General features: G+C 43.3%; 1 protein-coding gene across 2 annotated transcripts in view; it reads left to right on the forward strand.

Moving 5' to 3' along the window:
- Positions 1 to 7,922: 7,922 nt before the first annotated feature.
- The window catches only part of RERE (arginine-glutamic acid dipeptide repeats), a 207,233-nt gene continuing 199,816 nt past the window's right edge, over positions 7,923 to 15,339 (forward strand). For both annotated transcript variants that reach the window (XM_068414260.1, XM_068414261.1), the window contains exon 1: positions 7,923 to 7,992. The gene's annotated coding sequence lies outside the window, so the exon portion shown is untranslated. The remainder of the gene's footprint in view (positions 7,993 to 15,339) is intronic.

Here is a 15,339-nt window from a genome sequence, read left to right on the forward strand (position 1 = left end):
GTAAATGTCAGACTGCTTCTGATCAGAGACTTCCAGTATCAGCTTAGGTGATCAGTGTTCATAGATTTCAAGGACTGAAAACACCATTACAACCTGACTGGATTAAATAGGTTTCACTTAACCACTGTCCCAAACAGAGACAACCCTCAAAGCTACGTGAATGCACCGTGTCTGAGCCTACTTTCTCCCCAAACACTGCTTACACCAAGAAGGAAAGAGCCATGGGGTTTTGCAGGGGAGAACAGACATTTGTGTTGTCCTTTTGCTTCCTTCTCACTGTGACCAGAAGCTTTGCAGTTTTTAGGTGTCTCAGGTGTTGCTGTGTGGCTGTGCGGAACGGAGTCCTGCCTAGAAAATGCCCTGCCAACATCCCAGCCTTGCCATTGCTCCAGAGGCACCATGGTGGGCGAGTATCAGCATGGGCTGGGCTTGGGGATTTTTGCATCAGAAGCCTAATGCCAACCCTGTCTCATTTGCACTGTTGTGAGTACGTGCAAAATCAAAAAGATGCTGAAAAAAAGCAGCGTCTGCTAAAGCTCCTAAGCCAGTACTTTGGTGGGTAGGTGACAAATCCCTGAAAAAGACCTGCTTGCTCATCAGAGTGGAGCTGCAGGGCTTTTGTGGAGGCAGGTACCAGGCTGTGCTCCTACCTCCACACTTTTATTTTTTGATTTGTCTTCTCATGAAAGCAGGTCTGCAAACAAAAGCTGGGGAAGGAAAGCTCCCAGGCTGCTGCGCTGCTCTTCCGTTGCAAAGCTGACTGATCCATTTTACTGCACTGCTTTAAAGAAGTCCTAACCTGGGGGGTTTATGCTCTGTAGTACTCAGTTTCTTCTCTTATCTCCTGCAATAAACAGTAACTGAAAGATGCACATTGTGGCTTCTACGTAGGCTATAAAATCGCTGACAGCGGGAATAGCTGAATTCAGAGCCTAGAAGTCTACTGTCCCATCAAAATCCAGAGAGCAGAGGTTTCCAGGCATGTGCAGCCTGAACCTGCCTTCAGTCCCTAAGCAGGAGAGGTGTATGTCTTTAGGAAGGCAAATAGATTTCTCTCTTACTTAACAAAAACTAAAATCCTCTTGCCCAGCTCTTCAGGATGAAGAGTGTTAGGAACAAGGTCTCCAGTGGAGAGCCCCTATGGAGATGCCAGGAGTTTGTGAGCTCTCCTCAGCCCTGGACCTCTTCTGAGACCTCAGACGTGTTGTTCCATTTCTCTGTTGCTCACTTGTCTCACCTGTCCCACGGGATGGATGACACTTTCCAGTAAGGTGGGGAGAATTCTTCAGTCAATTTTGTACAGTGCTTTGAAGATAACAAGTGCTGAGGGGAAAAAAGAGACAGTGCTTGAAATGGAAATTTTCACATTTCCATCACTATATTTTCTCTCCTTTTAAAAAAGCACATTCAAATGTACCATCAAAGCAGCCGTGTCGCAACACCAGGGAAGGAGCAGCTACAATGGGGAGGTGGGAACCAGCAACGTCCTCCTGGAGGAGCAGATTTGCAGCGGGAAGGACAAAAATGCTGATCTGAAATCAATCCATCTCTCTCTCCCTTGAACGCTTTGGCCATTTATAACAGTTTAAAGTGAAGTCAGTCACCGAGGACAAGAGAAGCTTGTAAATCCATTTACTACTTTCTGCACTAAAGAAGCAGCGGTGAATTTATAGTGGAAATGCAGGAAGTGCACAGATGAGGTATTGCACATCAGCGGTAGAGGATGGCTCAAAAATATAATTTGAACAAACAGAGCTGTGTTAGATCACCGCTGTGGCTTGCGCAAGGCACCTTGTCCACGCCTGTAGGATCTGACCTTATGCAAAACTGGCACGTTTCTGTTGGGACAAAGACTGATGTGCCTCTGGCTTCTCGGTGTGGGGCTACAGAAGTAGCTCTAAACATGCCCATGTATTTGTGTGTGTGAATGCGCACGTACACAGTTACTGCTTGATGTCCAGTGGCTGCTACTTCTTGGGTCCAAGGCTGTGATACTTGAAAGTGAAAAGGTACCATAATACACAGCAAAAACACACACAAAACCCTCTGGTGCTTAAGATCCTTTTTACAGTATTCTGCTTAAAAGGACTACGTTCCATTTGTGATGTTATTACTACCCAAAAGCTGTTGAAAGTTAAGTTTGTTATATTTTCTTTACTTACCAGATTTTATCCGGTATGTAAATCACAGAATGAATTACCTTGTAACTATCCCTAGGTATAAAGGGGATACAGAAAGCAGCATCAAGGGGTGATGCAATTAATCCCACTCATGAGGAAAGACTGTGATTAGTCATTTGCAGCTCCAGCACTGGTGACTTTCAAGGTGTACAAATCTCCTGTTAGATACATTTCATGTTCTGCAGATGGCCATTTTGTCTTCTCGCTGCATGCACTGGAACATGCCCAAGTGTACAAAAATGAGAGGAACGATTGTTAGGGCTGAAATTTTTTCTTCATTTTCAATGGGTTTTTTTTTTTTTTCTTTGCATGGCACACATCCTGGGCTTTGATAAATGAATCTCACTAGACACTGTGGTAAGCCAACCTCTGCTAATATTCATTATGCAGAACCCACTAGGAAATGGTCTGAGTCAGGGAAATGGAAAACCTTTGAAAGATAAAAGAAAAATTTTTCTTTTTTTTTTTTTTTTTCCTGAGGAAACTAATTTATAACACTTTACATTTCTGGGATCTGTTAGAACATTAAACCCAGAAATTTCAGGGTTATATGTGCTATCAATGTATTCAAAACTTCACAGCAAAGATATAATGATTGAGCCATGTACAAAGATACAGACAAGGCACTTTTTTAAATCACAGAAAATGTATTCAAAGGTGACTCAGGGACCTGATGTTAAAGAATCCTAAAGAAGCCACCGAGGTAGAAGCTGGGTGTGAATATACTGTGTGCCACTGACCTCACAATCTCCGCAGTGGGAATGTTTTCATCCCATGATAAATAACCAGTTGCTTCTTCCTCTTCCCGTGGCCCTGCAAGACACCAGGAGCATCTGTACCATAGTCACCACGGGGTAGCTGATACCCAGTAACTTCCCACTGTGGCCTGTCCTGTTGGTAACTTGTTTCTCCAGCTTCTGAGAAGTTGCATCAGGCTAACAAATAACATGATTCTTTTTAACAGATTCTGTTGAGCCACTGTAATTTTGTGTGCGCTTGAATGTGTGTGAATATGCTCAAATTGATTTAAATTTCATTTACATCACTTTTGCTTTCATTACAAGACATACAGCCAGTTTTAAATAGAGATAACTGTGTCTAGGAGGAACTCACAACCATGCAGTGCATTGTCCTTCAAGTGATATGAGACTTCCAAAAGGTTCTCTAGTAATATGTGTGAAAATGAGATTTTAAATTCCTGAGATTTCTACAGAAAACAAAACAGAAAAACCCCCAAAGCACAGAGTTTTCAGTTAAGGGGCTGGTATTCAGATATTACAAAGGGAAAGAAAGAATATAATCCTTTTTTGGGAGTGGAGTTAGGTCATCTGTAAAAGCCTCTCAGAATATTATCTTCCAAGCTAATCGCTGTATTGACATTTGCCCGTTTCATTAGAGCTGAGATTTTACTGCATTGCTGAGGTTAGAACCTGACTCATCTGTCATGGTCAAGGACTGGTTTGTAATTTCATGACTGTAGAATTAAAAAAAAAACCAAAACCTCTCCCTTATTTGAACTAGTTGGGTTGAAATGGTGTTCACAGAATTCTCAGTATTGGTGGTTTTTGACTTCATAGTTCCTAGTTGGATTTTTTTCTCATAGACTTTTGTTTCATTCAGTTGGCAAAGTGACAGTTACTAAAAAAGAGCCATGTTAGAACACATTTGTGAAGAGATAATTTTAAAAAGTTAAATATACCACATACACTGACAGTCAGATGTCAGATATAATAGATGCAAGTGCTAACAACGGGAGAAAGGAAGAAATGTTATCTAAAACCACAAAGAAAAAACAATTCAGGCCAGAACTAAGTCAGTTATCCATGTAATAAACCTCCACTACTGAACAGATAAGTTCATGGTCTCTATAATACACTGTCAGTAAACTTTGCAGCAAAAGGAAAGTGTCAGGGAAGTTTTACGCATGTGCAGGAAACAGATCAGCACCTGAAAGGAGTCAAAAATTGTCTGCAGAATCCTCCTTTACCCAGGGTAAGAGTTCTTCTTGCATCACACTGATAAATCCAGAAATGCTTCGTGTCATTATTATGCAAATGTGTTTATTCCCTTCAAGAGTGTTTCTAAGGTTTGCTGGCTGCACTACAGATACTTTGCTCTACCCACATGAGTGTTATCTGGATTTGGCAGCAAAGTTGTCATTAAACATTTTAACTCTTCAGTCATTGATGACCTATTTTGTCTGAAAGTGATTTTCCTTTTGCATCAGTGCCTGCTTTCTGTCCATTCCCTAAGTGGTATTTTGCCACTGGTTGGTTGGTTTGGGTTTTTTTTTGTACTGAAGAAGATGGAATGGTAACAGACAAAACACAGTATGACTTTTCCATAACAGAAGAATAATACTACGAACCATTTGAAGTTTCTGCTCTGTCTTTTGCCTCAGTGGGTGCCAGACGCATGCCCAGCAGAACACAGCTCTGTAGTTGAGAGGCCCCAAAGGGAGCTGGCAGAACAACTTGGGACAGGAGGTCTGTGGGAGCGTGGAAGATGGGAAAGCAGCAGATGAAGCAGGAGCAACGCCATGTGTTTGCCGCTAACCCGAAAGGCACATCGCAGCCTTCAGCAAGGCTCCTGGAGCACCTCAGAGCGTGCTCTTGGCTAAATGAGCTCCATGATGCAGCTACTGCAGGGACGCCTACGCGTGCACCGGGGACAGGCAGCCCTGCCAATGGGTCGGGGATTACTGATGGGAATCTGGTGCGCCCCTGTCTGTGGTCAAGACAGAGGCATTTCCAGCTGACAGCAGAAGCAGCATTTCAGATCCAGAATACTCATATAGCAGGAATGTTGCTGCATCAGATCTTAGGAAATATCCAGGGGTAAGGCACAGGATTTTGAGGATTAACATTTTGTGTGTAGATACCTTATGCGGCATGTTGGAATTTAAGTCTCTTTGTGGATTTGGCCAATTAGCCTTTCTCTGCATCAGCGATTTTATACCTCCCAGGAGTGCCGGGGGACAGACGCACGAAACATTGCAAAGATGTCAGAAACTGCCTTGTTAGAGACCTGCTAGTATCTCATATACACAATCTATACGTACATAAAATATTTTACATGTAAAACACGCCCAGCCATTTCGCCATCAGTCTCTCTCCGCTGGAATGTGAAATCATGAATATCTGCAGTCACCAGACAGAGCAATGATCTCTCTCTGCAGCATTTGGGTCCTCCTTGATCTTCCTTGTGTTAACTAAAGCTTGGACTACTTCAGCTGGTGGAAGATTACAGGACAAGCTCTGTGGCTTCATTTATTGTTGTCTGCAGGGAGGGCTGCACCTTTGCAAAAAAAAAAAAAAAAGCGTCTTCAAGTGCTATTCTGGCAACAATGCTCTGGTTAAGAAGCAAACTTATAATGGAATCACTTATGCGTGGTATGAGGATGTGGGTGTGCCTGCTAGAACTGCCTGTGAATAGTCACCTGCTTCTGCGGCTCAACTGGTATGAATTTCAGGGGGTACACAGATGTTAGTTATACAATATAGGAGGAAATTCCCCCCAGATGTGCTTATTTTTGTTTAACAACAAAATATGACATCAAAATGTTGTGAGTAAATCCTTCTAAGAGGAAAGAGTGAGAGAAAGAGAGAGAGAAAGGCTGCTTTGGAGAATTTTCCCATCCCAGAGATGGTGACTGGAAAACGCCAAAGACAAGCCCGCTGTTGCAGTAATCCGTACAGTTTTTAATGCATACATCCAGAGACCAAGGAATGTGTAATTGTAATTAGCAGAGAAAATAGGAGAGATGGAATCAGACTCTATCAAGGACAGCTTAAGTGTAGCCTCCAAAATGGCTGTGTCAGACATTTAACTGATGTGCATTTTTAGGCGCTTATCTAAATTAGTTATTAGAACACAATCAACTCTGTGTCTCAACCTCTGGTGGTAATGTCCCTGAAGTTATGCTAGGGCTAAATTTGTCCTTATGTTCAGGGCAAAGAACTAAACTCCTCTGATGTACAGACCTCAGATATCCTTGTGTGTGCCTCTTGCTTCGGTGAAAGCAGTTCCCGCTTCCCTCTGCTAGAGGCAATGCGGTTAACAGCCTCCAGCTCATCTCCTGTGATACTACTAGAATCAGCCATGAAGACAGTTTACAGAGACTGCAAACAGTTGGGGTTATACAAGTGTAATTGAGGGCAAAATCTGTCCTGACATATCCTAGTGCCTTTTCAAAAGGAAGATATAATTCCACATGAAATTTCTCAGATCCCCAGGAAGAATGTGTCTTTCTTTACAGCCATGTGATTTATTTTGCTGGCCTGTGTTCTGCAGATGAAAGGTGACGTTAATGTTAAATAAGAAGTTTGCTCTATTTTTGGCACCGGTACCTTCATGCAATCTTTTCTAACTATGTGAGAGCTCAGAGATGAAGCAGCTTAGAAGTCTTCTAAGTGACCAAGTATTTTATTAATTGCTACTTAGTAATTTGGAATTCTGCTGTGGTGACAACTTCCTCACTGCACAGAGCAATAAGAAGCAGCATTGTCTTTTTATCTACCAATGGACTTATGCATAATCTTAACTTTTTGTGCAAGACCAGTAACACTGGCTTAATGTGACTAATACGGAGCGTGGACCTAAAAGGTCTGAGGGACTGGAGCCACAGCATAGCCAAAAGCTTCTGACAGAGCCATAAAATATTGTACCTTGTCTCCCATTGAAGACACTTCAAACACATTTACTCATAATGCTGATAACTGTTTACTTATTCATGAGAACAAGACAACTCGGAATAAATACTTGCACGCAAAACGCATGTTGAACACGTACTACCCGGTGGAAGGGTACTACGTGACGTACAAACGAAGCAGTGCAACACCAGGGCTGCTCCGCCTTCGCACCAGGCCTCGAGCAGCTCCCAAGGCCGGCCTGGGCTGGGCCGCATGGCCAACGCTCGCCCGCCTGCTTGGGCCAGCGGTGCCCGGGCTGGGACAGGCCGTGCTGGAGGTGGCTGGGAGGTCGCGGGGCTCACGCTCAGGCAACCTACGAACAATTGTTTTTGTCATTTGATTTTTAAAGCGACGCGCAGAACAATTAAGGGGTGTAGGTGTCCGTGCGTGATCTCCGCGCTCCCTGCTGCTGGCGGGCGGTGTGTGGGAAGGCCCGGCCCCGCGGATCCCCCCCGGCCCGGGCTCAGGGCCATCCTCCCCGGGCCGCGCTGGCGGGGTGTAGCGGCGTGTGCCCAGCACACCCCCCGCTCCGGGGCGGGCAGGACCGGCCGCCTTTGTGCCGCCGGGCGGGCCCGGCACGGCGCGGCCCGGCCCCCGTCCCGCTGCCCCCCCCGCCGCCTTCCCCCTATTCTTTTAAATCACTTCCATCCACTTTCCCGATTGGTTCCGGCCTCCTGCCGGGTCACGGGGTGCCTCTCCTCCTCCAATAGGGAGGCCGGATACTGGTATGCGGCTCCGGCCTGGCTGCGTTGCTGAGTGCCCGTTCGGTGCGTGCGTGCGTGAGGGAAGGCAGGCGGAGGCAGCGCTCGGCTGCCTGGACCCCCAGCCCGCCGCCCCTCCTCTTCTTCCTCCTCCTCCTCCTCCTCCTCCTTCCCCCCTCCCCGCGGTCCCCCGGCCCGGTCGCCGCCCCGCTCCTTGTCTCCCCGTTAAAATGCCCCTGGGCTGCCGCTGCTGAGGTACCGCGCGCGGACCCTGCCGCTCGCCGCCGCCCGGGCAGAAGAGGGGAGCCGCCCCCCGCCCCAGCGCCCCGCTCCCGCCCAGCGGCCCCGCCGCCGCCCCCGCCGCCGCTTTGTCCCGGCAGCGAGACGGAGCCGCCGTTGATGGTGTAACGCAGCGCGGAGGTAGGTGGGCGCGGAGCGGGGCAACTTGCCGGGGTTTTGTTGTGACGCGAGGTGGGGGGGGGGGGGTGAGGCCTTTCCTTGTGTGGATTTATTGTTATTATTTATTTGTTGATGGGTATTAACGAGTCCGGGAGAGAAGAAAAGGAAGGGCCGGGTGGGGGAACTCTGGGAAGAATGCCCGGGGCTTGGCGCGGGAAAGGCGCCGAGGGGGATCGTGGCTGCGGGCGTGGGGCTGGGGGGTAAAGTCCTCGCCAGACTTGTGCCTGCTCCTGCTTCGGGAGGAGGGGTGCACCCCCCGGGGTGCTGGGTCTGACTCAGGGGGGGGGTGTGTGTTTGGGGGTTTTTGGTTTTTTGTTTGTTTTTGGCTAGAGAGCGTCGTGTCTGTTTAATGCTCAATAGGGGAAGGGTTCCCAGGGAGAGGTTTAACTCGTTAACCTTTTAAATAAACGTGAGGTTGGGAAATGTTTAACTTAAAGGGACACACAGAGGAAATCGACTTGAGTGCTTAAAAGAAGCACTTGTTTTCATGTGTGGTAGGTATGGAATTGTGAAAGGATGGTTTTATGCAAATGAATTTAACGATAACATTTTCAGTAGCATGGGAAGGGATGGGTTTTTTCTTTTTTGTTCCTTTTTCCCCTCTCCATTTCCCTTTCTAAAGTGTGAAAAGAAGATGACCAGAATCAGAAAAGTAGTAGGAGGTAGACAACATTAGAGGCTTCATTGCTGAAACTGGCTGTTCAAGAAATTGCTGGGAAGAAAACAATGTGATTCATTGTTGAAGCGTCTTTTTCCTTAGATTTATTTCTGCACTCTGGTTGCAGTTATTTTGATTTACTGACTTCTTATGCTGAGTTTTTCCTCGAAGCAGTAATGTTCTTGGAGATTAGAATCTCAGAACATTTTTATGCAGTCAGCAGGCTCTGCTGTCTGATGTCTGTTTACTCCTGAGTTACACTGACCAATTATTGAAATCAAAGGTATTATTTTGCTTGTGCACCGATGTAACTGGAATGAGGAGCCTCAGCCACTAGTTCTTACTGTTACACTTTAGTAAAAATGCTTTCTCAGAACAAATCTGAAGTGTCATAATTCAGATAGTATGGCTGTTCTTAAATATGGGATTTAACCAGATAAAAACGAATACTGTGTCAAAAGAAGTAGTTGTTGGTTGTAAAAGGCGCGTGTCAAATTTCCGATTGATGTGCAATCTGTAATATTTTTTGTAGTTATAGTATTACCAGGCAAACATTTTGGTTTTCTTGTACACTGCTCCCTTAGAATTGAGAAATCCGTGGTGGTTAAGAGGGGTGGAAGCGTTTCTATAATAAAAAAAGCACTTCTGGTAAATACATCTTATCTTGGTTTTACTCCTTGAGTTTGTACCATAAACTATGAACCGGGGTTGATTTCAGTGGCCTGGTTTGGATGAATAGCGATTTTGGAGGTTTGTCTTGCTGGTTGATGAGGTCTGGAGGGAAGAGAAGGAGGTAGATGCACACAATGCCCAGGCTTGGGAGCTCATTGTTCTTTGCCGTACATTCTGCTGCGTTTGGGACCGTGTTCTCACTCAAACATGGCATCTCTTCCTTTTGAGACGTGAAAGGGAATGGGAAACGTTTGCTACCTCTTTCCTCCTTCCCCAGAATGGCCTTTTGGTAACCTTGCAAAAAAGCAAAATAGTAAATTAGAAGCTAAAGGGCGCCAAAACATTCTGTGTGTTCCTTCCTCCTCCCCTCCCAGCACTGGCTCTGCTTTCTGTGTAAGTGAATATATAAAGAGAGAGGGAGCACATGAGGTGAGACTTGGAAGTACACTCTTTTGAACCCCTCTCAACTTTCTTTCATGTTCTACCTTCTCCCCCCAAATGAAAATACCAGCTGGCTTGAAATAAAAATTACTCCACTTCAGATCTGTGTATTGGCTTTGGGATGTTTGGTCTGGAGGCACGTGTGCAAGGAGAACTAGTGTCAAGGGAGAATACTTCTGATAAATGCATCGAGATGACAAAAATAAAAGGAAGTGTGCAGAGGTTGATGTCAGTGTACACGTGGTTTCCTTTCTTGATGATTGTTTAATGTTTCTGTTTTTACAGCAGCATCTGTAGGAAAAAAAAAAAAACAACACAAAAACCAAACAAAAAAAACCAAACCCAATTGTCGAATCATGGCATATCTGGAGTTGAAAGGGACCCATAAGGACCATCGAGTCCAACTCCCTCCTTCTTACAGAGCTATTACTATAGTGTGTGCTGAAGCTGTGAAAGAGCAGCTGCTGTGCCAGGGCTTGAGCTGCTCCCTAGATTGGGGTATGGTTAAATCTCAGCTCACTGATAACTTGAGCGAGCTTATAGTATTGAGGTATGCAGAAGGGGGGAAAAAATAACATGTGGGCGTTGAGGGAAAGATGCCAGTGTGCTAGATGCTTTGGAAATAAGCAGCAGTGACTGTCATGGTTTAATTCTGAGGCTTCTGAGTTTTGTTTTTGACTCTTTAGATGACTTCAGTGTATAATCAGGGTAAATGACTTCAGTTTCCTTACCTGAATAAAAAGTGGTGATTACCTCTGGATGGAGGACACTTTTTTTCTACCACTCATATAGCTTTCGTGTGGCTAGTGGTGATTTTAACATTATTGTAGGCTATTGTCTGCATGAATGCAACGATTTGAGTTCACAGAGAGGTACAGTGAAGTACTTATGCTGCCTCTCTGTGGCTTTATGATTCCTATGGCATGTGATTTTGTACTATGGAGTGACTGAGAGAGGGATAACTCTCCATCTGGAGAAAGCTCTTGAGGCTCCTATGCAAAATGGCAAGCATTTCTCTGGCACAAAAGGTAAGTGGAGCTAGGAGAGACAGACCTGCCTTAAACAGTGATTATGTAGCTGGATTAGCAAATACTGATTTCTTTGCATACAGGGGTTTGTTTTACCTTAGTGGGGGTTTTGTATGCATGGAGAAGTCCATCCTGTGGTGTTGTGGGTATAGATTCAGTGCTGCTGCAGCAAAAGGCTAATAATTAACAACACTCACGAATGTGAAGAAATATGGTGTGTGTAATTCTTAATGCTGATTACAGCTTAGGTGAGAAAAATGGCATTCTGATGTTGCAGTTTAATAACTGACTTTTTTTAATAACATGCTATTTGTAAATTTACTATCAAAGCTACAAAATGCATCTCTGTTCTAGTCATACTGGGTAGTTGTTTTGCCCATAAAGAAGTTATTTCACTTTTGGGAGTGGGAGGAAAAAAGAGTGCTGTGAGCGTATAGAATTTTGCAAGTATGTGTTAGTGGCTGTGTAATGGCACAGCAGAACCTGTGTTATCCTCTCAGCAGAGCTGTTGGTACATTAAGATTGCCTGAGGGTGGCTTTGATCATTACGTGCCATATTTAAGGACACTCTAAGCTTCAGTAACGTGTTATGCTCTGTTGTTGGCATGTGAATACAGTACTCGAATTGTAGCTAATTTCTAGTTTAAAAAATAATGACAATTGGAAAACGATTAGTTACTATGTGATCCTGAAATGAGTGAGCAACTACATACCTTTAAAAGGGGTGGTCAGGGTTAGAGTTAACCATTAAAAAAACCCGACCAACTCTCTAACTTTCTAATGTATAGGTGTGGTTTTTTTAAGGATGGTATCCTGGTTCGAGTAACTATCTTAAGGTTCAGCTATTTTTCACTCTGGTTTTGCTGTGTAAATGTATTGCATTTGTTTCAGTTGTGTGAAGTCTAAACAAATCATCCTGCTTGGCTTAAAGGGATGCATAGTATCTGACTTTAGCTCAGAGCTTAAATTTAAATCAATAGGCTTAAAACACAGCATATTTTTTAAAAAAGACCTATCTTGGAACAAACCCCCTATTGATTGGAGATCTGTTTACTTAGTGTGCTTTTTTTAAAGCCGCTTGAAATGAAGCTTGTGCTCCACTGATGTTAAATTGGTTTATTGCAGTAGGGAAATTGGAAGGTATGTGAGATTGGCATTGGTGGTGTGGAAGGTATCAGAAGGAGGTGAGTGTGATTAGATGCGGTTTGGAAATGGTGTTTCCAGCAAGCTGCTAGAAGGAAAATCTGGCCACTTCTTGGAGTGATGGGAGGTGTTGGGGAGCAGGATCCACAACGCAGCATTGTGCTCTGTGTGTTGGTTTGCCAGCAGCATTTTACACAAGCTCTTATAATGTTGGTAGCTGTGCCCAACTGCTCTTTTCAGAGAGGCTGATGTATGAACAAAGGAGCAAACAAGATATGAATACTACGCTGGCTCCTTTTGATTTAGAAGTCTACTGGGGCAAGGAATTGCTGTAAGTGACTGAAAAAAACAAACAGATCGAAATATTAGCTGACTGTTCACATCTCAGTAGGTGTTGTTTGTTTTGATGTTTTGTTTTATTTTGTTTTGGTTTTTTTTTAATACAAAGGTCTGTTTAGTTCACTGAGCATCCAGAATAGTGTGTTGACTTAGAGAAAAGTGAAACTAGCTTAGATACAAACATCAGTTTTTCCTTTAAACCTAATAGGGATAATGATGGCCTTATTTTTTTTGTGAAATTCTTAGAAATGTGTACATGAAATGCACTGTATCAGAGCTGATGGTGTTTCTCTGAATTCTAGGCATAAAGGATTGCATTTGTATTTGGCATCTTAATTCTGTTAAAAGTGCAGCTCTGAAAATGTAGATCAGCTTAGGTATTGCATAAATTTGATAGATTAAAATTTTTTTATGATGGAGTTATTGAAAAATGGGTAATTCTATGTATTTGTAGGTTGTCTTTTGTTCTTCCTGCAGTACATGAATGAGAGCCTAGTTCACTGTTTTAAGATTCAAGATAAGTGGTAGAAAATGAGTGCTCACTAATTTTGAGGTCTTAGTTAATCTATGTATTTAATCTACTTGTCTATATTTAAAAAATTCTTATCATGTTATTATAAATCCCTGATACTGAGAGTCAATTTTGGCCTGTTTCAAATATGTGACAGGATTTCTGTTTTATAATGATGGATGTTATGTGGTCTTTTCTAGAGCATGCAGTGAAGGTTGTAGTGTAAATTTATTTTCATGACCGGCAGTACTAATGAAGCTTATGTTCTAGTAGCTCTTCTGAGGAGACAAGAGCTTGTAAGTCCTGACGTTTGCCCCCTCCATCCATGTTAATTCCTCTTTTCCCCCTGTCCTTTGTAACAGTTGGATGGGCAAGCGACGTGGATGTGCCTATGGACGAGCTGGCTGCCAAGCAAAATATAAAATACTGGATTCTGTCTGGCTGTGCCTTAGTGGGGATGTAATTAATTAGAGAGTTCTTTCCTATCCATCTGCTGGTTTGCACAAAACTTCCAGGAATGTTGGTTATTGCCGAGGTGACTGTTGTGGCAGGCTGGTTTGAGCATCATGCACCAGAAGTTACTGGCATGAACATTTGTGCCTAACGTGAGGCAAGGGCACATTAATGAGGCAGTGTAGGATAAGTTGCTGTGTAACTTACTGACTGTTAGATACACAGCAAGTGTTCACTCTCAATGACAGTATATGTGAGAGATGCTGATTTTCTTCCCCTGAAGGACAGGTAACTTCAAGTGGCCCCTCTTTACTTCTGTCCTTTAGTAAATGGCTCTGGGTGCTTAACACAGAGTGGCTGTGACTCATGGGACCTCATCTGTGCATTTATACCTTGAGTCAGCAGTGTGCAGTACTACTCATTCCATAGCCACCCGTGTATTACATAAACATTGTCTTGTTTTAGCTCATATCTTAAAAATTTTAACAAAAGATATTTGTAATTGGCACTAGAAGCTCTAGTGAAGGGAGGTTTTAAGTTTCCTTTAAGTGAGAATCACTTCAAAGCACGTATAGACTATGGGAGAGCTAAAATGTGTAGTGAATAGTAGACTTTTAGTGTTAGAGTTGCAGCTAAAGGCATTGCGTCAGACTTTTGATGCCAGAGACAGGTCTTTTCTATACTGCTACTGAAATTGCTATGGTCTAGAGGCAGCTTGTAAGACTGTCCTTTGTTTTAAACCTGAGCACTTATGATAATGACGTGGTTGTGTTACTTTGTAAAGCAGGATGTTCTAGGCTTGAGTGTGTTGGTGTGGTGGAATAGAGAATTAAAACAGAATATGATGGTTTCTATCAAAGTCTACTGTTTTGGCAACCAGTTTAAAGGAAAATGGCAAGTTCAGTTAGTAATTAACCATGTATTATAGGATGGTGGGGGATCAGAAGCTTTGTGCTAAATATCAAAGTTATTAAATACATGTGTTTAAGGATTATGAATCTTCTTAAACAAGTGTGTCTATGACTTTAGCCTGCTGATACCAACAACTGCAAGGGACTAGAATACATGGAGTTGATGCTAAAATGCCTCTTTATCTTTTCCTTGATTTGGGAGTCTTCATCCATTCATGCATGTTAACATGGAAAGTGTCATGAATGTGACAGAAGAAAGTGACGGTACATCATAGAATTTTAAGTGTTTTAAGGCTTGTATTTCTCTAAGAAATTATACCCAGTGAAAAAAAGGGTGCCCAGGCAATTGCGACTTTCGGATTTGCTTTGAATTAAGAAAGAGCACTTGGCATGTGGGAAGGTTCTTTGTGGTGATAGGGTGGACACGCACATCAAACACTTTTTCCTATACCTGTAATTGAAGAGTGGCTCTGAGCTTGGAAAACTGATTGAAGGGAGCTACTTTTCTCTTAAACTTCTGTCTTACACTGTGTGTGGGGGGGAGTTTTTAGTTTGTTTGATTTCGGTATTTTTCTTCTTAAATAGTGATGCTCATCTGTTCTTTGGAAGTTTTTCTTGCCCACAAAAACAACTTAACCCGTCTCTTGGAATTCTACCTGTGTTCCTTTAATTCTTCTTCAGCTCGTTTTCCCATCCCCTCTGTCTGCGATAGCTTTAATGCTGATAGTTCACCTCTTGTTCAGGTGCATCAGCTTCACTGTGGTCATACTTCAGTATGATCTAGAACTGAAATATGAACTTAGAAGTATGAAAGAAGCTTCAAAGTATGAACTTATGTTGGTAAAGTTGCTTAAAATTTACCTGGTTAAGGCCCAGTATCTGACAAGGTTCTGCGAAGATAGCTTTGCCTTGCTCCTTGTTCGTAGTAAATTTAAAAATGGGAAAGACCACAGGTTCTTTAGTTGAGCAAAACACACAATTTAACAGTAGTTGTATGTTCTTATGGTACCTGATAGCTCTGTGCCAGGATGGTACATCTTGTATAAAAAGAAATGCAATGTCTCCATTAGAGACCTTCTAATGAGGTCGGTGCAGGAGACTTAAACACTTAATCCTCATTTGTGCAAACTGGGAGTGAGATGCAGGAAATCT

This window comes from Nyctibius grandis, chromosome 17 (genome assembly GCF_013368605.1).
Source record: "Nyctibius grandis isolate bNycGra1 chromosome 17, bNycGra1.pri, whole genome shotgun sequence".
Lineage (NCBI taxonomy): Eukaryota > Metazoa > Chordata > Aves > Nyctibiiformes > Nyctibiidae > Nyctibius > Nyctibius grandis.